The sequence below is a fragment of the Camelus bactrianus genome, chromosome 8 (assembly GCF_048773025.1).
Source record: "Camelus bactrianus isolate YW-2024 breed Bactrian camel chromosome 8, ASM4877302v1, whole genome shotgun sequence".
In the NCBI taxonomy this organism is placed as follows: Eukaryota; Metazoa; Chordata; class Mammalia; order Artiodactyla; family Camelidae; genus Camelus; species Camelus bactrianus.
In genome coordinates, this window is record NC_133546.1 from 69,940,844 (window position 1) to 69,965,112 (window position 24,269).

At 35.2% G+C, this 24,269-nt stretch overlaps 1 pseudogene; it reads left to right on the top strand.

Moving 5' to 3' along the window:
* The first annotated feature begins 23,175 nt into the window (after positions 1-23,175).
* LOC105083078 (programmed cell death protein 5 pseudogene) lies at positions 23,176-23,916 on the top strand (annotated as a pseudogene).
* The last annotated feature ends 353 nt before the right edge of the window (positions 23,917-24,269 follow it).

Here is a 24,269-nt window from a genome sequence, read left to right on the forward strand (position 1 = left end):
GAGAAAATATCTGAAGACATAATAGCTGAAAAATTCCCTAACCTGGGAAAGGAAATACACATACAGGTCCAAAAACACAGAGTTCCAAACAAGACATGTTGTAATTAAAATAGCAAAAATTAAAGATAAAGAGAGAATATTAAAAGCAGAAAGAGAAAAGTAACTAGTTATCTACAAGGGAACTCTCGTAAGATTATACACTGACTTTTCAGCAGAAACTCGGCAGACCAGAAAGGAGTTGCACAATATCTTTAAAGAGATGAAAGGACAACCAAGAATACTCTACCTGGCAAGGCTATCATTCAGATTTGAAAGAGATATCCAGAGTTTTACACACAAGTGAGGCTGAAAGAGTTTATCACCACAAAACCAGCCTAACAAGGAACGTTAAAGGGACTTTTCCAAGCAGAAAAGACTACAACTAGAAATTTACAAAAAGAAAAATCTCATTGGTAAAGACAAATACACAGTAACAGTAGTAGATCAATCACTTATGAATCCAGTAGGAAGGTTAAAAGACAAAAGTAGTAAAATCATCTATATCCACAATAAGTAGTTAAGGAATACACACACAAAAGGATGTAAAATATGATGTCAAAACATTAAATGTGGAGGTAGTAAAAATGCAGGGTTAAAACATTAAACTTCATTTGAACTTAAAAGATCAACAATTTAAATAATCATATATAAAATAACCAATATATAATCTCTCTCTATATGCATTGCTATACATAAACCTCATGGTAACCACAAAGCAAATATCTACAGTAGATACAAACAAAAAAAGAGAAAGAAATTCAAACATAGCACTAAAAATAGTTATCAAACCACAAGGGAAGAAAGCAAAAGAAGAAGATAAGAACAAAAAATAACTACAAAAACAATCAAAAAACAATTAACAAAATGGCAATAAGTACATAACTATTGATAATCACCTTAAATTTAAATGGCTAAATGTTCCAATCAAAAGACATAAAGTGGCTAAATGGATGCAAAGCAAGACCCATATATATGTTGCCTACAAGAGACTCACTTCAGATCTAAAGACACACACAGACTGAAAGTGAGGGAATGGAAAAAGTTGTTCTATGCAAATGGAAACAAAAAGAAAGCCAGGGTAGCAACACTTACATCAGACAGAACAAACCCTAAAACAAAGACTGCAACAAGACACAAAAAAGGGCATTATATAATAATAAAGGACCCAATCCAAGAAGATACAACTACTGTCAGTATCTATGCACCCAACACAGTAACACTTGAGTATATAAAGCAATAATCAATAAACATAAAGGGAGAAATTGACAGTAACACATTAATAGTAAAGGACTTTAATACCTCACTTGCATCAGTAATCGGATATTAGAACATCTGGACAGAAAATCAACATGGAAACACTGCCCTTAAATGACATATTAGGCCAGATGGAATTAATCAATTTATATAGAATAGGCCAATCAAAAAGAGCAGTACACATGGAACTTTCTCTAGTATAGGTCACATGCTGGGCCACAAAACAGGTCTCAGTAAATTTAAGAAGACCAAAATCCCATCCAACATCTTTAGTTACCACAAAGGTATGAGACTAGACTCAACTAAAAGAAAAAAGAGCTGCAAAAAAAAAAAAACACAAACATGTGGCGTCTAATCAATATGCTACTAAACAACCAATGGGCCACTTAAGAAATCAAAGAAGAAACTTTAAAACACCTGGAAACAAAAATGGAAATACAACCATACGAAATCTATGGAATGCAGGGAAAAGTAATTCTACAGGGAAGTTTCTAGTGGTACAAGCCTACCTCAGCAAACAAGAGAAATTTCAAATAAACAAACTAACCCTGCACATAAAGAAGCTAGAAAAAGAAGAACAAATGAAACTCAATATTATTATAAAAAGAAAAATACTGAAGATCAGAGCCAAAACAAGTGAAACAGACACTAAGAAGCAACAGAAAAGAAAAGAAAAAGAAGAGCTGTTTCTTTGAAAAGATAAACAAAATTGATAAAACTTCAGCCACATTCATCCAAAAAGAGAGAGAGCACATATATAAATAAATTCAGAAATGAAAAAAGAGTTACAAAACCACAGAAATACAAAGGATCACAGAGATTACTAATAAAATAGGAAAACTATAAGAAATGAATAAATTCCTAGAAGCCTAGAATCTCTTAAAAGTCAACCAAGAGGAAATAGAGAATATGAGCAGACCAACTACCACTAATAAAAATTAAATCAGTTATTAAAAAAAAAAATAACAAAATCCCAAGGCCAGACAGGTTCACAGGTGAATTCCATCAAACATTTAGAGAAAAGTTAACACCTATCATTCTCAACTATTCCAAAAAACTGAAGAGTAAGGAAAACCTCACATATTGTATGATATCACTTATATAAGGAATCTAAAAAATAATGCAAAGTAGTGAATGTAACAAAAAAAGAAACAGACTCACAGATATAGAGAACAAACTAGTGGTTACCAGTTGGGAGAGGGAAAGGGGAGGGGCAAGAGAGAGGGAGGGGGCTAAGGGTACAAATGATTATATATAAAATAAATAAGCTACGAGGCTATATTGTACAGCACAGGGAATATAGCCAACATTTCATAACTATAAATGGAGTATAACCTTTAAAATAATATGAGATATATGTACATACACACACACACAATGGAATGTTACTCAGCCATGAAAAAGAATGAGATCTTGCTGTTTGTGACAACATAGATAGAACTTGAGAGTATTATACGAAGTGAAATTAGTTAGAGAAAGACAGATACTGTATGATTTCACTTATATGTGGACTCTAAAACATAAAACAAACAGGCAAATACAACAAAACAGAAACAGATTCATACAGACTCTGATACAGAGAACAACCTGGCGGTTACCAGAGCAGAAGGGAAAAGAGAGATCAATTAAATACATGAGAGAGATTAAGTGGTACAACTTTCCAGTTATAAAGTAAATCACAGGGAGGGTGTAATGTACAGCATAAGGAATATAGTTAATAACATTATAATAACTTTGTATGATTACAGATGATAACCAAGCTTACTTTGATAATCATTTTGTAATGTAAAAAATATATAATCACTATGTTGTACACCTGAAACTCATATAATATGAGTGAATTATACTTTAATTAAAAATTAATTAAATTACATTTTTAAAAATTTAAGTTGAAATGCAGCCCATTAACCTCCTTATTCAATATCACTGTTTTTTAAAGGGAATGGTTCTTTTCATAATTAATGACACACACTCATCTTGCTAAAATTGTACAGAGAGACAGAGACCTCCAGTGGCTGAATGACTTTACGTAGAGAAATGCAAAATGTGAATAGCACAAAACATATGGGAGAAACATGATGGATTATTCACCCAAGAGTTCTTCAGTCTGGCCTTTTTCCTGCCGTGTATTTTAGTGCTTCATCAGTTCCTGTCCAAATATCCGAGAGCTGTGTTCTCACTATCACACTAGGAAAGTCATTTCCCCTTCCAATATAACTCATTACTAGAAAGTTCACCTGTTACTTATTTTAAATTATTTTTATTAAATTATTTTATATAAACGAATTTTAAATGATTATATCTCCTCTTTATTTCTATGACATTTTCTAGTTAGTTTCACTACGTGTAAGCATTGATACTTAAATATATAAAAACAATTCTCAGTTGATCTTTGCTGGATAAACTACACAGACTACATACGTGTCAGAAGAAAATTATACACATGACAAATAAAAAATTTTAATAATCCACATTAATGGAATTAATATAGGAAAACAAGATTAGACTATGAAATGTATTTTCTAAAACAAGATTTACTTATACTGATTATATAATTTCACTTAAGCTTGAAAAGTATTTCATTGAGTGATTAAAAAGATAAATATTTTAATAAAGTCAAAAGCACAAAAATTACTTGAATATAAATAAAGGAGTGTATTTTTGAAGGGCTTAAAATCTTTAAAAACAATAGATTCTCAATAGTATGTTAAATATTTCTCCTGAGGGGTGAAAAAAAAAGTATCAGTTGATTATCCTTTGTCCTGTTTGTAATATTAGAGGACCACATAGCTCCATTCATTCAATGTACAAGGACTTTGCAAAGGGTTGAGAATATCAAGATAAATTTATTAATTTTTTTAATGTTCAGCTTTTACCAAACAATAAAGTACAAATAGAGCCCCTCCAACCACTCAACAAAAAGAACAAATCCATGCAGAATGCCTATTAAAACAGCACAGTTCTAGCTGAGAAATTATTTCTATCAAGAGCTGAACTTCTAAAATAAAGTTGGGAAGAATGTTGAAAATTCCTTCAAAAACAGTTTCTTCACAAATATTCACACAAGCCCCTTTTCCCAAATCCCCATGTAATGGAAATGTCCTTTCTAAATACAGCACTGAAGCCAAATGTACAGGGGATCAAAATAAAGTGAAGTTTGGTTAATGTAAGATATTAACACGAGAACACAAAATTCGATATTTGTGTGTATTTATACTTAAGGTCAGGATTCCTGAGGTCAGAATTACTCAGGACAGGAGTCATATCTATGAATTCACAGTGCTGGGCAAATGGCAGTCACTCAATAAATGTTCTGCCAGTGAATGACTGGTATCACATATATGTAACAAATATGATATATATAGATATATAACATATATATAGCATAGAAAGATGGAGATACATAACATATACCCCTGTCTTTCCCAAACATATCAAGAGGGTCAGTATATAATCCTACCTTCAAAGCAACAGAGAAAAATAATTTTTGTCAAGTGAAAAATCAGGTTGTATAAATCTGAATTGCAGGTGGTGTCAGCTCAGTGGGCGACTTGTACAGGTGCACCCTGTAAAAGCATTAGAAGAGCCAATTCTTGATTCAGTTATGAAAAGGAGGAGAGGGGCTGCACATTGTTTCATCCCCTTACGTGACAGATGAGGGTCATTGCTCTCTAATCTTCGAAGACTTCCCCCTTGGTTTTGTCCTCGATGGAAATACTCAGAAGTAAGACGAGTAGAAAGAAAGGGAGAGGTGGAAATATGAGACCATGATAATTCAAATTCTGCATAATGAGTTCTGGATGGATATGAGTATGTGTCCAAATAACCAACCAATTCAACAGGCAGAATATCCAAGTCCATTACTGCAGTGTTAGGGAAGTTAGAGAAGCAGATTTTTTTTAATGAAAAACCATCATAAGATTCAAATAATTCTCTAGTCATAAGTGAGTTATGAGTTATGACTAGAGAGTCAATCAAATGTGGTCTTTTACAAAAAAAATATTTTCTTGCTTTTAAAAATGGGAAATCATTTACACTGTTATTTTACTTCCTACTTCACTTTACATTTTTTAATAGCTCTACACATTTGCTGTTTTCTTGGATATTTCTAACTCAACAGGAATGTTTCTGTCCTTTCATGTGAGCCCAAAGTGCCAGATTTCTGGGCTTTTGTAAAATGTGAATGAGAACTTGATGTCACATTTCTGAAAGGCCAGGATAATAAACTTTTTTTTTCACTAATGTCTCATATATTATATACAAATTCTCTTGGAAATTTCTAGATCTTGGTATTATAAAAACATGATATAGCTAAGACTTCTCTATTACAAAATGAACATTTGGTTCATATGCTATAAACGAGGGAAAATGAAGGCAGTCTGGGAAATAAGACATATTTATTAGAAAGTACATACAAACGTCATCAGTAAAGCAATATAACCCTCTGTGCCAAAGCATGTTGACAAAAATGCTCTACCTACTAACATCATGAATACCCATACTTCAGGTTATTAGTACTTTCATATATGTGAAAGCATATGAAAATAGGGAATTAATACAGACTAGATGTTAAGAATAAGGACCAGGAGATGGAGACACTTGTTTATTTACCCATCATGATCTTTGACAAACTACGTAATCTTTCCGGCTCATCTGTCAAATGGCAGAATAAAGCTACATATTTCGTTAAGAAGATTAAATTAAAATAATGCATATAAAGAGCTTAGTGTGGAGCCTGCCCATAAGAAAAATTAACATATCATTCTTATTGATTAATGAAGAAGTTGAAAGTGAGGCTTTACACATTATTAAAGCAAGTGTGTCTTTTAGGGTAAATTTTAAAGCAAGCTGCCTATGTTAGGGCAAATCTAGTAAGCATTAAGAATAATCCAGGCCAAAAAAACCTTTCAAATGAAAAAGATAGAGGACTTGAAATCTAAACGAACAAATACCAAATTCAGTGATCTTTCCCCCTTCTCCCAATCTCATCTGTTGATCATGTTCTACCTTTGGTTTCTCTTCCCTTGGCTTTCGGTAAGTGACAGTTCTCTGAATCTCCTCCCACAATTCTGATGATTTCTCACTTCTTTCCTACTTTAATTCCTGGAATGTTGGTGTTTCTAATCCAAGTTTCATTCCATTTTCACTTCTCTTTCTCAACTGTCTTCTCCTTGAGCAACGGATTCAATCCCCTGTCTTTAATTAACACTTCTACGAAGATGGTTTCCAAATCTGACATCCAATGTTTTCTCTCCTAAGTGTCAGTTCTGTATTTCCAGCTCTCTCTTGGAGCTCCACCGGTCCCATCTGTACTTCCCACTCAGCATATCTGCCCCCTTTCCACCCAACCAGCAACTCCTCTTGACTTCTTCATTCCTACTAACACTGTGGCCATTTTTCCATGCATCAGAATTTATAATTTTGGCATCACCTCTCACTCTTTTTTCTCTTATCCTCCATACTTAAGTTTTAGCTGAAATCTATAAATTCTACTCTTTATAAATGATACCTTTATAAATAAGTGATATCTTTATAAGTGATACCTTTATAAATAATTCTCTCAACTGTTAAGCCTTCAGTGGTTCTCCATCACCTAGACCAGCCCCTTTTCCCTGGCATTCTCAGGTCCCTATGAAATGGCCCATATCTTATGTTTCCAACACTGTTTCCCACTTGCTTTTCTTAATGACTCCTTTACTCCGGCCTACTTGAATCACTTGCTTATTCTGATACACACTGAAATGACATCATCACTATTTGTTCATGCTTTCCCCTGCCTTAAATCCTTTACCCTGTCTCTAATGAGATCCTCACTTCCACCACATATACAAGTAATTTCTCACCTCCTCTGAAACCAAACCATCCATAATACTTTGCAGTATGTTTTATTTTATACTTTCTAATCTAATTATTTAGGTACACATCCTAATTTCCACATAAACTGCAAGTGAGTAAGGCCAGGATCTATAAATGATGCAATTTTGTATCCACTATTATATCCAGCACAGGGTTTTATAAATATTACATCACCAACAACTTATTTTAATTGTCAAAACAGTTATGAAATGCCCTTCTGGACTTTGATCCTGTAAGCACAAATTTACTTGCCAGTTTGGGATCTTATTCATCTAGATGGAAACATAGTGTCATTGAAGTATTATGTGGTCTTTGCAAAGTCTACTGAAAATTCCTTAAAAATAAGTAGAGTGGCATTGCCACAAAAATGCAATCGGCATAGCCAGTGGACACCAGCACAAACTCATTGGCAAGATAGCAAGCACAGGGAACTCTATTCAGTATCTTGTGGTGACCTATAATGAAAAAGAATATGAAAACGAATATATGTATGCACATGTATGACTGAAACATTATGCTGTGCACCAGAAACTGACACAACATTGTAAACTGACTATACTCCAGTTTAAAAAAAAAGAATCAAAGAAATCTCACTATCATGTTTTGCAAATGCCTTTTTCCTCACAGCTCTCAGCTCTAGATGGAGCTTTATTAATGGGTGGCATGGGCACAAAGAATTTGATGAATCCTTTCAAAACTTGTTAATTTAGTTTTCTTTGATGCTGTTAGTTTCTAGAATTCTTAATTCAATGTTAAATCATTTTCATCTCTTTTTAACCTCCTGTTTAAGAAAGTTTTGTTTCAACATCACATCAAAATCTAGCTGGATCACAAAGCACAGTATAAAGAAGATTGTACTGTCTCCACCTTTCCAGTGGCACTTGTAAAATCAAAGTTTGAGGTTGATTTAAGAACTCCCAAATGGGGAAGTTAAAATGCAGTCCTTCCTAGGTGCCTCCCCATGCCTGCAGAGCTGAACTCCCAGTTCCCGTGTTGTGATAAATTACCTTACAAATTAGTCCAATCATCTCATCGTCATATTTGCACGTTTGATTCCTTCTTTGGAACTTACAGAGATGAAAAATAAAATTTAGCTTCTTCCAACATTGTTTCCAAATTTACTGCTCCTCTTTTCTTCGCATCTGACTCTAACCCAAGCCAAAGGCAAAGTACTCCCTCCCCAGTGATGTCCTCCCTATCATCCATCACGCCTCGCTGATGCAATCCAGTGCCATAAGCTGTCTTCAGGGAGCATGGGTGGCCAACAGATGTGAGCCCATGAGTGAATGGAAGAATTGTGTAAGACTGCGTCTTGTGTGAGGAACGTGCAAAGGCACATTTGCCAGATCCCCTGGATGCTTCCTGTGGATGGTTTTAGTCTCCTCTTGAAGAAGAGCTCTAATTCTGATTTCATCTTTCCTCGCAACATTTATTTTCAGGGGTTTTCCCTTAAAATGAAACATAAGTTTAATTTACATAGACTCAAGATCATGGTTAAAGGTCCTCCCCAAAAGATCTGATCTATACTAGCTAGAGAAATGAGAAACTACCCAGGGAATTTGACGGACCTTTTTTCTCCCAATACCCTTTAGCAAAAAACTAAGCTGGAGTCAAATCAGCTTGTTTAATTTGCCTCAATGATTATTCAATTTTCATTTTAATTTTCCCAGTAAGCACTTAGCCCTGACATGAATCTTCTATTTCCTACACTCATACCCATGTATGTATTATTTATTTATGAATTTCACTTTCAAATTTCATATTTCACTAATAAAAATTAAATGCTACTTCAAAAGGTTATTTTATAATATAAGGATTTATTTGCAACATTTGGTATGTATTAATTTTATTGCTATGTGGGTTTTCTTATAATAGGCTGTTATAGGCACCTGGGAGCCCTATTAAAGCTGTTTTTCACCTCCATCGATGAAACAAAGCAATTACATACTCTGAACTTTCAAAATGTCATCCAATGTATATGACGTCCATTTGTTTGGCAGACTTTTGTCACACTGAACCTCACCCTTGGAAATAAACAATAGGGGAGTTTTGTTTTATCTATTAAAGCTGTCCTTCCTCTAATAGCTCTCCAGAAGGTGTGGGCCAATTTGCATAAAAAAGCCAATGATTTTCTGAAACAGAAAGCACTACAGTCCTTTTCCCTGCCCCGAACTTCCTCTCCATAAAAGTCAAGGTGGATTTGGGTGACCTCAAGGAGCAGTGAAGAAGATTCTGAAATAGAATTAAAACAAGGGTAGATAGAGAGTGAAGGGATGGCTATAGAGGCCAGCGCTGAATCAGAGTGTCATCTGTATTTCTGAGGCTCCCGGTGTAGCAGCTATGAAAATGAGCCTGGTGACCCCCAACTACAGGAGCGTAATTAGCTGAAGCCCCAGTAGGCGCACTCGGAAACACATCCCTGTGTTTGTGCCAAGGCCACGCCTCCCATGGGCCACCTTCTACCAACACCTGTTTCTGGGAGATATGGGACTCCTATTTTGGCTGACTTTGACTCAAAAACTCCCCTAAGGCTTTGCCAAACCTTCCATACACCAAGTCTAGGAAGCTTGCACTTAACCTGCTCCTCCTCCCTCCTTCACTTGGGATCAGACTAGCATCATGTCCTGACAACTCTCCCATCTCTCTCCTTTCATACAGGCACCCGTCCACCCCGCCAATAAAATCCTTGCATATTTAATTCCATCTCAGCGTCTACTTCTTGAGGGACACAGACTAATATACAAGCTACAAGCCTGAACCTGTCTGATCCTACCCTTCTTGGAGCCACTGTGTCCCAAGAACTATTAGATTGAACCTTATGATATTGCCCATATCCAACCATTTGATAATGGATAATGTTGCAAATAAACCCTTATATTATAAAATAACCTTTTGAAGTAGCATTCAGTTTTTGTTAGTGAAATATGAAATTTGACCTAAAAAAATGACAGTCTCATACGGTCAACCAAACAACAGTACAGAATGTTGACAGAGCTGGAACATTGGAGGCTTAAACTTCCAAGGCACAGAAGTTCCTTGAGCTTGAGTAGGGCTCTGCATTCCGACCCCTGGGCTTGCTCCTAACCAGCCTTACCCACTGGCCCATTTCCTGTGGACCCCGCTCTGCATCATTGCTCACTTGCATGATGATGAGCATCAAAAAAAAAAAAGTCCTGAATCTGCCCCCTGGTACAGCCTGTGGAAATGCCTTGGCTTAGGAATTGATAGAACTTTGACCCCAAAAGCACCAGTCAATTTGTGGGGAACTCTTTTTAAAAATCAGTGGTGCCTCAGAAAGGGAGTGAGCCTGCTTTTCTAGATCAGGCAGGAGACCATTCCAGAACACAGGCGCCGTTTTGTGTTTCCTGCTCCCGTGGCTCCTGCTCAGGAGGCAGGCACACCCAAGGGCTGACACTCTTCTGCTCTTCAGAACACTGAAAAATAGATAGGGACCCATAGAAGTATCAAAGAGGAATGATGGGATCTTGGAGGGGAATATACTGAACTTCTTGCTTCTGTTGGCAATGAGAGATCACTCTGGGCTAATTAAGACAAGCAATTTGCCCTTCAAATTCAATACCCGAGCTATACACAATTAAAATGTCAATGACAAAAATTTGCCTTCGATGGAAAACCTAATTTTCATGATGACTGAATGTAATTCAAGTTGTAACTTAAACACAAAGACTTTTTCCTCTCAAAAATCTTTATTTTTCTATAAGACTAATGTGTAACATAACTTTTATTCTCAAATACGAGATCTTGCTTTTTTCCTTTAATGATTTCCTTTTTCTTGTTAAAGAAAAAATTAACTTTAGATACAATTAATTTGAAAGCTTTAATCTGAAAAATAGTCTCCACTTATTGAGCACCTAACTGTATGCAAAAATAAAGTCAGGAACTATAGAACGCTTGAGTTCTGCCACTGCAGTTGACTCAAAACTGTGGAATAGATAGAGTAAATTCACTACTGGTTTTGTCTACCGTAGTTTTTCTATGCAACTTAAAAAGTTGATATTATAATATTTGGTATTTCACTTTACATAACCATTTCTCTAATTTATCACAAACATTTTATCAACAACATTTTTAACATCATACAATTTTCCATTGCATAGATATTATAATGTGTTTAGTTCTTCCCTATTTTTGGACACTTAGGTTGTTTTAAATTTTTTGCCTCAGTTAAACATGAGTGTGTGTGTGTAGATTGACTCTTAAGAGTTGAGATACTGGGTTAAAGATTATCAACTTTCTTAGACTCTTAATATACATCTTCAAATTTAATTTACTTTTCTATCAGCAATACATTCACATTGGAGATCTTGAATAATATGAAGAAAGATACGGAAGATCACAGGATATTCTTAGTATAAACATCGTTTCTGATATGAAGTGAAAAATGGTATCTCATTTAAATTTGCATTCCCATACTAACGATATCTAACATTTTTCACCAAGTTTATTGAAGAATCTGTTTCTTTAGTCTTTAATGTCACAGTTCTTATTTTCAAACCCTTGGAAGTCATCTCTGTAATCTTCCTGAAAATTATCTTCAGTTATTTAGATGGACAGATTTTAAACAGGGCTTTTAGCCATTTTATATGTTACTCAATTCATATGTCTCAGCAAAAGTGCTATAGTAGATTTTTATTAATATATGAAGATTCATATAGCTCTGTGTGTGTAGACATTTATCATCAATGCACATCAGCAAGCTAATTTTTAACCCCTCAGATCACTAGAATAACTGACTTGTATCACAATTATAAGATAACTCATAACTAAATGCATTTTCATTCTCAAAATACTATTACTCTTGTTATTTCTTACATTTTCCAGTTTGCCCATACTTTCTTAGGTTATTATTATCATCTAGGTGGTAAAAAAAAAATCCCCAGTATTAAGAATTAATAGACCATTTGATTCAAATTGGTTTCTTAATGTTTTCTCCATGATGGTACATGTCTTTGTGTAGAGAATTTGATACAGCATTTATTTTTTAGATTGAGTAACACAATTCATTCTCTCCAGATCATGGATTGGAAATTGGACAGAAAACTATAAATTAATGTGGAAAAATAATTTTGCCAAATTTAATTTCCAATCATTCTCCATCAAAACTTTATCCTCTTGCTGTTTTAATATATTTATGTGACATTTTTTAAGTTGTTAGAAGTTTATTTATTTTAAAGGCTCAATGGGCTTCCTGGTTGCCAAATAGTTCTTTTTTTTAAAACAATTTGATGATTTGAACTGAAATGAATTAAAAACACATGGAATCAATGTTCTCTAAAATATACATATATATTTTTAAGTTTGGAGAAAGAGGGTGAGAAGAGGTGCTTGGCAGAGTGTTTGGGTTTTAGTAAATCCAGAATTTTTGAAAAAATTGTTCCAGATGTTTGATGAACCCACTGGTGCCCCTAAGTTTCACCCAAATCTGCAATAAGTAAAGATAACTATAAGCAGCTATAAGCTGAGATGAAGGCAGCATGTAATGGATGCCATAGGAATCAGAATTAACTCTAAACTGAATTAACCACAGATAACAGAGGGCATGAATGTGTGCTAAACACTGCAGAGAAAAGTATAGTTTTACAGTATGCCTACCTAAAAGAAATGGGAAAATAAAAACAGAAGTATTTCACACATTAAAACCTGATGGCATCCTGGCATTTCATCCTGCCATTTAGAAGTTCTAATTATCTTGCCCAATGGTTCTTAAGGCAGAATAATAAATCTCGCATCAAAGCTGTTTGGAAACTTGTGGGACATTTTCTGTTATCACAATGACTGGGAAGAACTACTGGCCTTTATTACCTGGTGGCCAAGGATGATTAATATCCTGCAAGTCCCACAAAATGAAGAACCGCTCATGGAAGTAACCATCACGTCCTCTCATCCCCCACAAATCACAGCCATCTGGCCTTTGTGTTTTCCAACTACTGTTTCTTCACTTGTAATTCTTTACCTATTGTCTTCCATAATCCACAATTACTATTTTCTTCCAAAAAAGATTCTTGTCCACCCCAGGTCTTTCCTCAAAGACCAACCCCTCCGTGGTGAATTTTTATCGTCTCTTGAAGTCTTTGGATAGCCTCATTATTCCATATTTATTTCCCTGGTTACATCTACTATTAGATGATTTGTATAAACAGAAGCTGATTAATTGACCACTGCTGGTCTTCTTTTAATCAAGATGTTCATAGTCATGTAGACTCAGCCACAGTTGAAATTCCTTCCTTGTTTATTGAGAGAATTTTGTCATGTGTGTGTATATTCACTTGGATATAAATATAGGTAAGGACATATATTTTACATGTGTTTCTATAAACACAAAGCATTTTCTTCTCATTTAAGGATGACACTATTTGGGTCCTTTGACTGAAAGACTGGGTGTGAATTTGAACTATTGGTTCTATTCCTTCGATAACCACTCACCTCGGATTCTGGTCATTTTACTTCTTAGTATTTGCATTAGTAAGCACTATTTCTTTCCACACTAAGGAAGAGCACTAAGGAGTCACCAGGGACTTAAAGTGCAGCCAAGAAGAGTCAACTTGGAAAAATATAATCAAATACTTCTGGGGAGAAATAATTCCTGCAGATATTTGCTGGAAGATGTAAACTATCCATCTGGACTGGGTAATGCCTCAGGATGACTAAGGAGAGTTTCATCTTTCAAGCTGTGAGAACTGTATTGTGCACTTCAGAATAGCCCTTTGCTGGCTTCATGTAAGAAGAGTTAGGGGCTCTAATGAAAATGAATAGCTTCTACTTTAATTTAGGGTTGACATCACTTTGTGGTGATGTTTAATGCAAGCGGGCTTTGTCTTATGGACATGTGACTTTTGAATGACCCCATCCCCATCACTGGAGGCTTCCTGCCCTTCTGGATGCTTGCCAAAATGTCCCCTGGCCATTGCAGTGGCTGTCACCAAGAAGAACCCACTCAGTCCCTTGCAGGTTCAATACATCTATAGCCCTATGGTAGGCAAAGCATTAAAAGCTCAGAAGATTCAAGGGTTAATCTTAGAATGCAAAGGGGCAGAAGTGTACACTCTGTAGACAAAAGGAAGCTCTACCACTAACATTTTATATTCCCTGTGCGAAGTCATCCATTATGGAAACCGTCTGGTAACACAGCAATATTTTATTAATAAAAGTACCAAAAATAATATCATTGTTTTCTTCTGACTGTGAAAGCAACAAATTTACCTTTTTAAATGACAATTGCATAAAGATAACCAAATAATTAGGCAAGTATCTATAATTCTACCAAATAGAAGTCACCACTCAATATTTTGGTGAACATCTGTCCCGATTTTATATTTGTGTATATATATATATACACATACATGTTCCAAACGGGATTATAAAGCATAAATACTGTGTTTAATATTGTCATTTAATATATTATGGACATGTTTCCATACCAAACACAAATAAAGAAGATGCAACTACATTACCATTTTTTAAAGCTGCTTAGAATTCCTGCTCAGGAATGCACCATGATTAATAAATCGCCCTATTGTCTGACTTGCAGACTGTTCTCAGTGTTTCACTAATACATACAGCATTGTGATTAACATAATTACACATATATTTTGGAAATTTTTCTGATCATTTATTTCTAAGGGATAAATTATGGGAATGGAATTACTAAACAGTATGAGAGTAGAAAAATGATTTTAATTTCCATTGCTGAATTTCCCATCCCCCAAAATACCATAACAATTTACTCTCCAGATAGAGCTTAAATTCTGGGTTGAAAGCAAGTAATTGACATTTTGGGGGAATACAATTCACTCCCAATCTGGAAGCTGGCCATATAAATTGTTGTTTAAAATTGTGTTATTTGAGCTGCTTTCTGATTTGTTCTCTCAAGGATCAAGGACATGGAGGAGGAGGAGCTAGTAGGGGAGGCATTTTTTTTTTCTTTTTTTAAGATTTAAACCAAAAAGGAGTTTCCATTTGTATGAATTTGTATAAGATTGCTTCTGAGCAAGATTTAACAAAAGATCTCAAAACCTTTGCTTAAAAATGTCTTTTCTCACATGCCAAGGAGAAAAAGTACTTATTCTTCTATGGCACTATCTGACAAGTGGCTCTCAAAGGAGTAACACTTCACTGTGATTTTAGGGTAAAAGGAAGATTCCTCTAAAATTGTCTGACTCTACATTTTAACTGCCAGTCTTGAATAGGCTGTCATTTTTAGAGATAGTTGGAGATATTTAACCAAAGGCAAAATCAAAAATTTCATCCAAAATTAAATTGAATCAAGATATTAAGCAAAAAAAAAAAAAAAAAAAAAGCCTTCTGGGTATATATACCAAGCAAATGAGATTGTTTTAGCACTTTAGCAGTTCTCATTGATACAGTTTTGATAATATTAACAAGATAATGGGAAATGTGACATTCCATTGTTTCATTGCAAAGCTATGAAGTATTCTATCATGCATTTTAGAGTATAGCGTTTCACAGAGATCCAGTCAAGGGCAAGCCAACAAGAGAAGGCTACGTTTGCTCTCTCAGGATACAGGAGGAGGAAGGAGCAGGCTGAGTGGTGAGGGCCCTGAAAGGACAGACAGATCAGGAAAAGCAAGCAGAACTAAGCACACAGGAAGCCAGGCTGTAGGACATTTTGCCTGGAGGTCTCATAGAAAACCGGAGGCTCAAGAGTGTTTGATGCAGTGCCAGGAACAGGAAGAAAAAAAATCTCACCACCACCCAATCTGCCATTTGCATGAGATGAGGACAAACAGCCTCCAGAAGACCAAAGTAGGTACTCGGGGACTGGGGAGAACCACATTCTTAAGAATCATAAGAAAACACTGCTTCTTGTTGAAGCTCTACTTAATGTTTAGAGCCATGAGGAATTTGTTTGGAAAAGGAAAAACAAAAAAAAGAAAAGTAACCCTACTGTTGGAAAAAGGGATACTAAACCAACAGTTCTATGGACTCTGGACTGTGAAAATAGCCCTAGAAATAGCGTTTCATTTGCTTTCGACAATGGAACATTCAACATAGCATAAAGCATAATGCGATCATGTGACTTAACATAACGTTAACACAACAGAGAACCGAAATTCCTGTGTTTGCCAAATCGAGACTCTCATTTGGTAAAATTCTTCAAAACTGAACCAAAATAAAATCTTCAGCCCATACACAAATTTGGCTCCACAGTCTGACAACTCCTTACCCTCCCTGGATCTATTTTTCCCACCTATAGAAGTAGGGAAGTAGATGTCTAAGGAACCTTCTGGCTCCACAGTTGTCTAATGCTGTAATTCTTAGAATTATTCAAATAAAGTAAAATTAGAAACTTTTTCTTTTCCACACAGAATTACTTTAAGCCCCGTGAAAGGAAACATGTTCCCCCGAAAGCTTCTGGAACTAGACTCAGTCCCAGCTGCATCCCCCGCCCCTCAGACTCAGCCACCAGCCCTTGCCAAAGCTGCAGAAAGTGGCCAAGTTCCAAGGGGCTCTTTCCCTTCTAGCACAGGAGGAAGAATACTCAAGAGCATCTGGAAAGTCTGGTTAATGTTGCAGTCACTTCCCAGCGTCTCGTGCTGCTTCCTCACAGCAGCTAATGATAGCAACAGAATAAGCTGCCAAGGAATTTCCCCCATCACATCCTCAGCTTCACCTGCTCTGATGGTGTGACTGGGAAATGTTTGCTTCAGGACTTAAGTGGCAGGTGGCAGGCGGCAATGCTGTTTACCACATACACATCTTTTAATGGCTAAAAACTGTTTTTTAATGCTTAAGCTGAATCCAGGAAGAAATGTTCAACACTAACACTTCTTTAAGAAATCAGCACATTCTTGTTAAGCAGTTGAATTGTAAGTGCGCCATCTAGTCTACAACCACGTGCTTAGCGATCTGTAGCATTTAGTCAAGCCAATCTCTTATAATCTTTATGTAAACCATCGAAGAGCTCCATTTTGCTGAAAATTAAAAGCCATTGACTTCCAAATGATTCAGTCATCATGTAGCTGAAGGACTCAAAAAGTAAGGCATTGGAGTGTTTGAGAAACACATTTTACTGATTTGGAAAGAAGTTAGACCAACACTCTCCCAAAAGTGATTTAAAGGGACTTTAAATCTATCCAGGAAAATGAAGGGGAGGCCTAGGTTCAATCCAGAAAGTGTTTCCTACTGATTTTCTCACTATTTCTGCAAAGCTGGCTATTAACACATAAAGTCATTTCTCAGCAAGGTTGGAAAGTAGGAAATATTTTAATGTGTCCCTTCACTATGCTTCTTTCACTCCTTATCCTCCCACGACATAGCTTATGTCCTCATATTTGTATGAAACATAAGGAATAATTTTATCAATTCAATCACAGAAAAGAAAAATGAGATGCAAGTGTTTCACTGCTCCTTGTCTCTCACTATGGGAAAATAATAATAACCAAAGGGAAGCGGGGCAAGTGGTAGAATGGTAGCCATCAGCCAATCAAAAGCAGAGATCTGGAGAGAAGTGGACACTCTCAAGAGTCTACCAATAATAATCATGTAAGTAACAGCTTACCTCTACTAAGTTTAAAGTGTTCTTGTTTATCATGTCAATAATGTTTTCTTTTCACCACCTTACTAGAAAAAACAGGTGTTATTGACAGAAGTAACTTTAAAACCTTAAAGTAATAGGAGAAAATATTTGCAAATGATATGACTGATAAAGGCTGAATATCCAAAATATGTGAACAACTCATACAACTTAACATCAAAAAAGAAAACAAACAATCCAATTGAAAATGGGCAGAAGACCTGATAGACATTTTTTCAAAGAAAACATACAGACGGCCAACAGGCACATGAAAAGATACTCAATGTCCTTAATCATGAGAGAAATGCAAATTAAAACCACAGTGACTTCCTTCGTGGATGTTTTATTGTTCTCAGCATATAGGTTTTTCACGTCCATGGTCAGGTCTATTCCTAAGTAGTTCTTGATGCAAATTTAAAAGGGATTGTTTTTTACTTACCCTATCGGATATTTTATTGTTAGTGTACAGAAATGCAACAGATTTCTGTATGGTAATCTTGTATCCTGCTACCTTGCTAAATTTGTTTATCATTTCTAGTAGATTTTATGTGGAGCCTTTAGCGTTTTCTATATACAGTATCATGTCGTCTGTATATAATGACAACTTTACCTCTTCCTTTCCAATTTGAATCCCTTTTCTTTCTTTTTCTTATTTGATTGCTGTGGCTTGGACTCCTAATATTATGTTGAATGGAAGTGGTGAGAGTGAGTATCTCTGTCTTGTTCCAGATTTTAATGGGAAGGCTTTCAGCTTTTCACCATTGAGTACTATGTTGGCTGTGGGTTTGTCATGAATTGCTTTTATTATGTTGAAATATGTTTCCTCCTACCCATTTTGGTAAGAGTTTTTATTATGAATGGAAGTTGGGTTTTATCAGATGACTTTTCTGCATCTATTGAGATGATCCTGTGATTTTTGTCTTTTCTTTTGCTGATGTGGTACATCACATTGATTGATTTGCATTTGTTGAACCATTCTTGTGACCCTGAGATTAATCTAACTTGATTATGATGTATGAAACTTTCTATGTGTTATTGGACTCAGTTTACTAATAATTTTGTTGAGAATTTCTGCATCTATATTCATCAAAGATAATGGTCTGTAATTTTCTTTTTTGGCAGTATCTGTCTGGCTTTGGTGTCAGGGAAATGGTGGCTTTATAGAATGAGTTTGGGAGTGTTCCCTCCTCTTCAGTCTCTGAAAGAGTTTGAAAAGGATTGGTATAAGCTCTGCATGTTTGGTAGAATTCCCCAGTGAAGACTGGACTTTTGTTTGCAGGGAGGTTTTTGTTTGTTTGTTTGTTTTTTTAACTGATTCTACTTCATGTCTAGTGATCAGTATGTTAAAATTATCTATTTTTTATTCAGTTTTGGTGGGCTGTGTGTTTCTAGAAACTTGTCTGTTTCTTATAGGTTGTCCAACTTGTTGGCATATAATTGTTCATGGTATTCTCTTACTTTTTTTGTGTTTCTGCAGTATCAGTTGTTACTTCTTCTCTTTTATTTCTTATTTTGTTTATTTGGGTCCTCTCTCTTTTTGTCTTAGTGAGCCTGGCCAGAGGTTTGTTGATTATGTTTACCCTTTCAAATAACCAACTCTTGGTTTTATTGACTTTTTTCCTATTGTTTTTAAAACTCTATTTTATTTATTTCCTTTTTGATCTTTATTATTTCCTTCCTTCTTCTGACTTTAGGTTTTGTTTGTTGTTATTTTTCTAATTATTTTAGGTGGTAGGTTAGGTTGTTTGAGATTTTTCTTGTTTTTTTTGTTTGTTTTGTTTTTTGAGGAAACCCTGTATCACTATGAACATCCCTCTAAGGACCGCTCTTGCTGCATCCCATGGGTTTTGTATGGTTGCGTTTTCATTGTCATTTGTTTCAAGGTATTTTTTTTTTAATTTCATCATTGTTTAAGATGGTTCAAAGAATTGGAGAGATATCCCATGCTCTTGGATTAGAAGAAATAATAATGTTAAAATGGCCGTACTACCCAAAGCAATCTACAGATTTAATGTACTCCCTGTTACCCAGTATGTTTTTCACAGAACTAGAACCAATAATACTAAAATTTACATGAAACCATAAAAGACCCCAAATTGCCAAAGCAATCTTGAGGAAGAAGAATAAAGCTGGATGCATAAACCTCCCAGACTTCAGACAATACTACAAAGCTACAGTAATCAAAACAGTGTGATATCAGCACAAAAACAGACATATGGATCAATGGAACAGAGTGAAGAGGCCAGAAATAAACCCACATACTTATGGCCAATTAATATTCCACAAAAGGGGCAAGAACATACAATGGAGAAAAGACAGATACCATAGCAAGTGGTGTTGGGAAACCTGGACAGCCACATGTAAACCAATGAAGTTAGAACACTCCCTCATAACATACATGAAAATAAACTCAAAGTGGCCTAAAGACTTAAATATAAGACATGACACCATAAAACTCCTAGAAGAGAACATAGGCAAAACATTCTATGAAATAAATTGCAGCAAGGTTTTCTTAGGTCAGTATCCCAAGGCAATAGAAATAAAAGCAAAAATAAACAAATAGGATTACATCAAACTTATAAGCTTCTTCACAGCAAAGGAAACTGTAAACAGAACAAAAAGACAACTTTTATGGAGTGGGAGAAAATATTTGCAAACAATGAGACTGACAAGGGCTTAATTTCCAGAATATACAAACAGCTCATAAAATTAACAACAACAACAACAACAACAGCAACAACAAAACCCAATCAAAAAGTAGGCAAAAAACCTAAATAGACATTTTTCCAAAGAAGACATACAGATGGCCAACAGGCACACAAAAACATTCTCAACTTCGCTAATTACTAGAGAAATGCAAATCAAAACTACAGTAAGATATCACCTCACACCTGTCAGAATGGTTATCATCAAAGAGAACACAAATAACAAATGTTGGTGAAAATGTGAAGAAAACATAACACTAATTAACTTTTGGTGGAAATGTAAATTGGAGCAGCCACTGTGGAAAACAGTATGGAGGTTTCTCAAAAATGCTAAAAATATAACCACCATATGACCCAGCAATTACACTCCTGGGTATATATCCAAAAAAAATAGACACACTAATTTGAAAAGATGCATGCACCCAATGTTCATAGCATCATTAATTACAATTGCCAAGATATGGAAGCAACCTAAATGTCCATAAACAAAAAATGGATAAAGAAGATATTGTGGAATATCTTCCACACAATGGAATACTACTCAGCCTTAAAAAGAATGAAATTTTGTCATCTGTAATGAAATGAGTCAGATAGAGGAAGACAAATACTGTGTAATACCACTTACATGTGGAATCTAAAAAAATAAAACAAATAAGTGAATATAACAGAAATATAAAAAATATAAAAAATATAAAAAAGAAACAGACCCACAGATATAGAGAACAAAGTAGTGGTTACCAGTGGGGAGAAGGAAGGGGGAGAGGGACAAGATAGGGATAGGGGATTTAGAGATACAAACTATTATGTATAAAATAAATAAGCTACTACAAGGATATATTGTACAATATAGCAAATGTAGTCAATATTTTATAATAACCATAAATGGAGTATAACATTTAAAAATTGTGAATCACTATGTTGTACATCTGTAACATATAATATTGTACATCAACTATATCTGAATAAAAATAAAAATAAATAAAGACTTTTAAAGAACCTGAAAGTAATTATTTAACTGCTAATGTTCAAAAAGTTTTGACTGTAGTGGATCTTAGAGCAAAAACATTAAAAAGAAAAAGAGAAATTTGAGTTCACCCACTATACCTACCATCTAGGGTCATTGGGAAATCTACTGAGTTTAGTAAATTTCCTTAAAACTCCAAAAAGATGATGAAGTATGAAGAATGTTGTGATAATTAAATTACATTAGTCATCTATTTGACTCATACAAGAATTTGTTTTTCTCAAAAGTTTTAATTGAATGTAGCAACCAAAAGTATTTTAGTACAAGATTTTCAGAATGAAAATCTTCTTTCAAGGAAACAATTGCCAAGTACTTCACTATTAAGCTGGTGTGAAGTTTGATCTCCATAAAGGGGCAAATGAACAATAGAAATGCACACAACTGCCAAGCACTTGTTAGAGTTTATTCTCTAAGGGAAATAGTTAATTACACTATTAAGGAGTAGATCCAGTTTTTGTTATTTATAGTTTTCTTTGGATCATTGTCTTTCATAATTATTCTTAAATCTCTTATGGAGCTCTTAATGATTTTTAGTGCACTGAATCTGGAGGAAAATAAAATAGTAAGTACTTAAAGAAACATAGAAAATACCAAATGCCACAATTTTCTTCCATGTGTTTTATCCAATTGCAATAACATTTATACAAACCTTTGCCCCTTGCCAGCATTCCTGAATGTATTTTTTTCAAGCAGTGCTTTTACCACTTACAATCTGTATAATAATGTGTCTATCTTAGAGGTACGTTGTTTTCATTTTGCTTTTTTAAAAAATTATTAAAACTTACAAACTTTATTTTTATAAATTGGTAGTGTTTTCTCATTGACTCCTATCATCATATTAGAGATGCTTACTCACAGCAGGACAGAAAGAACCCTTGACCTAAGACACATAAAATATTTTAGATCAAGAAACGCCTTTCCTTAAGAATGTGGGAAACCATATGATTTTATAGGAAAACAAAATAATTTTTCTCAGCCATTAGCATTTTAATTCCAATGCTCTACAGCAATTCAGCTCAATATTGGAAATTTTAATGCTTGCCAAGGATGTTTGGGAAAGGAAAGACTCTTTTTAAACAAAATAGAGTAATCTTTAGAATTAAAGAAAATCTCCTTGTATGGTTTCCAAAAATTATCTTTTTTTTTTTTTAACTTTCTGGTCTCCTTCCATGCAGCTTTACTACAGATGGTGAGGCCACAGGGAAAACACAGGCTTTGGTTTTGCATTTGCCAAAGAGATAACCCCAAGTTAAAGTTGCTCTGCCTTTTCTGCTTCATTACCCAAAGTGCTCTTGTTTTGACCCTAGAGTTAATTTATAAGACCATAAGAGACGAAAAAGAGAGGTTTTTTTTTTTTAATCCATGGAACTGAAATACAGAGGAAGATGGAATCAGCATGGTTGGTGGAAAGAACTATCTAACCATTAATTCACACATCTAACATCTAGCTAGCACAACTACCAGAAGATTACTAAAACAATATGGTCATCCTGGCATAAGTTATTTTAAGTGTATATATTGAATCATTTACTGTATAAATCACATCCCTGATTGCAATTTTAATAAAAAAAAAAGGGCATATTTGTCATGAAGAAATTCACTTACTTATTAAAGGAATTTGATCTATACTGAACATGATTATTCTAATTAGTTTTCATTCCCAAAAGCAATTCTAAATCAGCACAAATTCTGGATGAATTAGTTCCGTCATGAAAAACAAAAACACTAATTGAAAAAGATACATGCGTCTGCCCGAGTTCCCGCGGAGTGGGCCGGAGTGGGCCGGAGTGGGCCGGAGTGTGCCCGCGGCTGCTCGTCCTGGACGGCGGTACCATGGCGGAGGAGGACCTCGGGGCGCTGAGGAAGCAGAGGAAGCAGAGGAAGCAGAGGAAGCAGAGGAAGCAGAGGAAGCAGAGGCTGGCCGAACAAGCAGAGGCTGGCCGAACAAGCAGAGGCTGGCCGAGATGCAGGCGAAGCACGGGCATCCTGGCGATACAGCACAACAGGAGGCAAAGCACAGGGAAGCAGAAATGAGAAACAGTATCTTAGCCCAAGTTCTGGATCAATCAGTCGGAGCCCGCTTAAGTAACTTAGCATTTGTAAAGCCTGAGAAAACTAAAGCAGTAAAGAATTACCCTATACAGATGGCACGATACGGACAAAGTGAGAAGGTATCAGAACCAGGTTTAATAGAAATCCTCGAAAAAGTAAGCCAACAAACAGAAAAGAAAACAACAGTTAAATTCAACAGAAGAAAAGTAATGGACTGTGATGAAGATGATTATTATTGAATTTACAATGTTTACAGACTGGAACTTGATAGAACAATTCTAGGACAGATAATACTCGGCAGAAGTTAAGATCTGGTTGAGTGTTTACTTTGTTTATTGTCTGTATACCTTTTAAAAATAAACTTATTATGCAAAATAAAACAAAAAAAGAAAAGAAAAAGACACGTGCACCACAGTGTTCATAGCAGCATTATTTACAGTAGCCAAGATATAGAAGCAAACTAAGTGTCCATAAACATATGAACGTATAAAGCAGATGTGGTATACATGCATTGGAATACTACTCACCTATGAAAAAGAATTAAATTTTGCCATTTGTAGCAACATGAGTGGAAATGGAGAGTATTCTTAGTGAAATAAGTCAGAGAAAGTGAAACACTGTATGATATCACTTACGTGTGGAATCTTAAAAATACAGCAAACAAGTGAATATAACAAAAAAGAAGCAGACTCAGAGATATAAGGAATGAAGAAGTGGTTACTAGTGGGGAGAAGAAAGGCAGGAGGGGCAAGATAGGGGTAAGGGATTAAGAGGTACAAGCTAT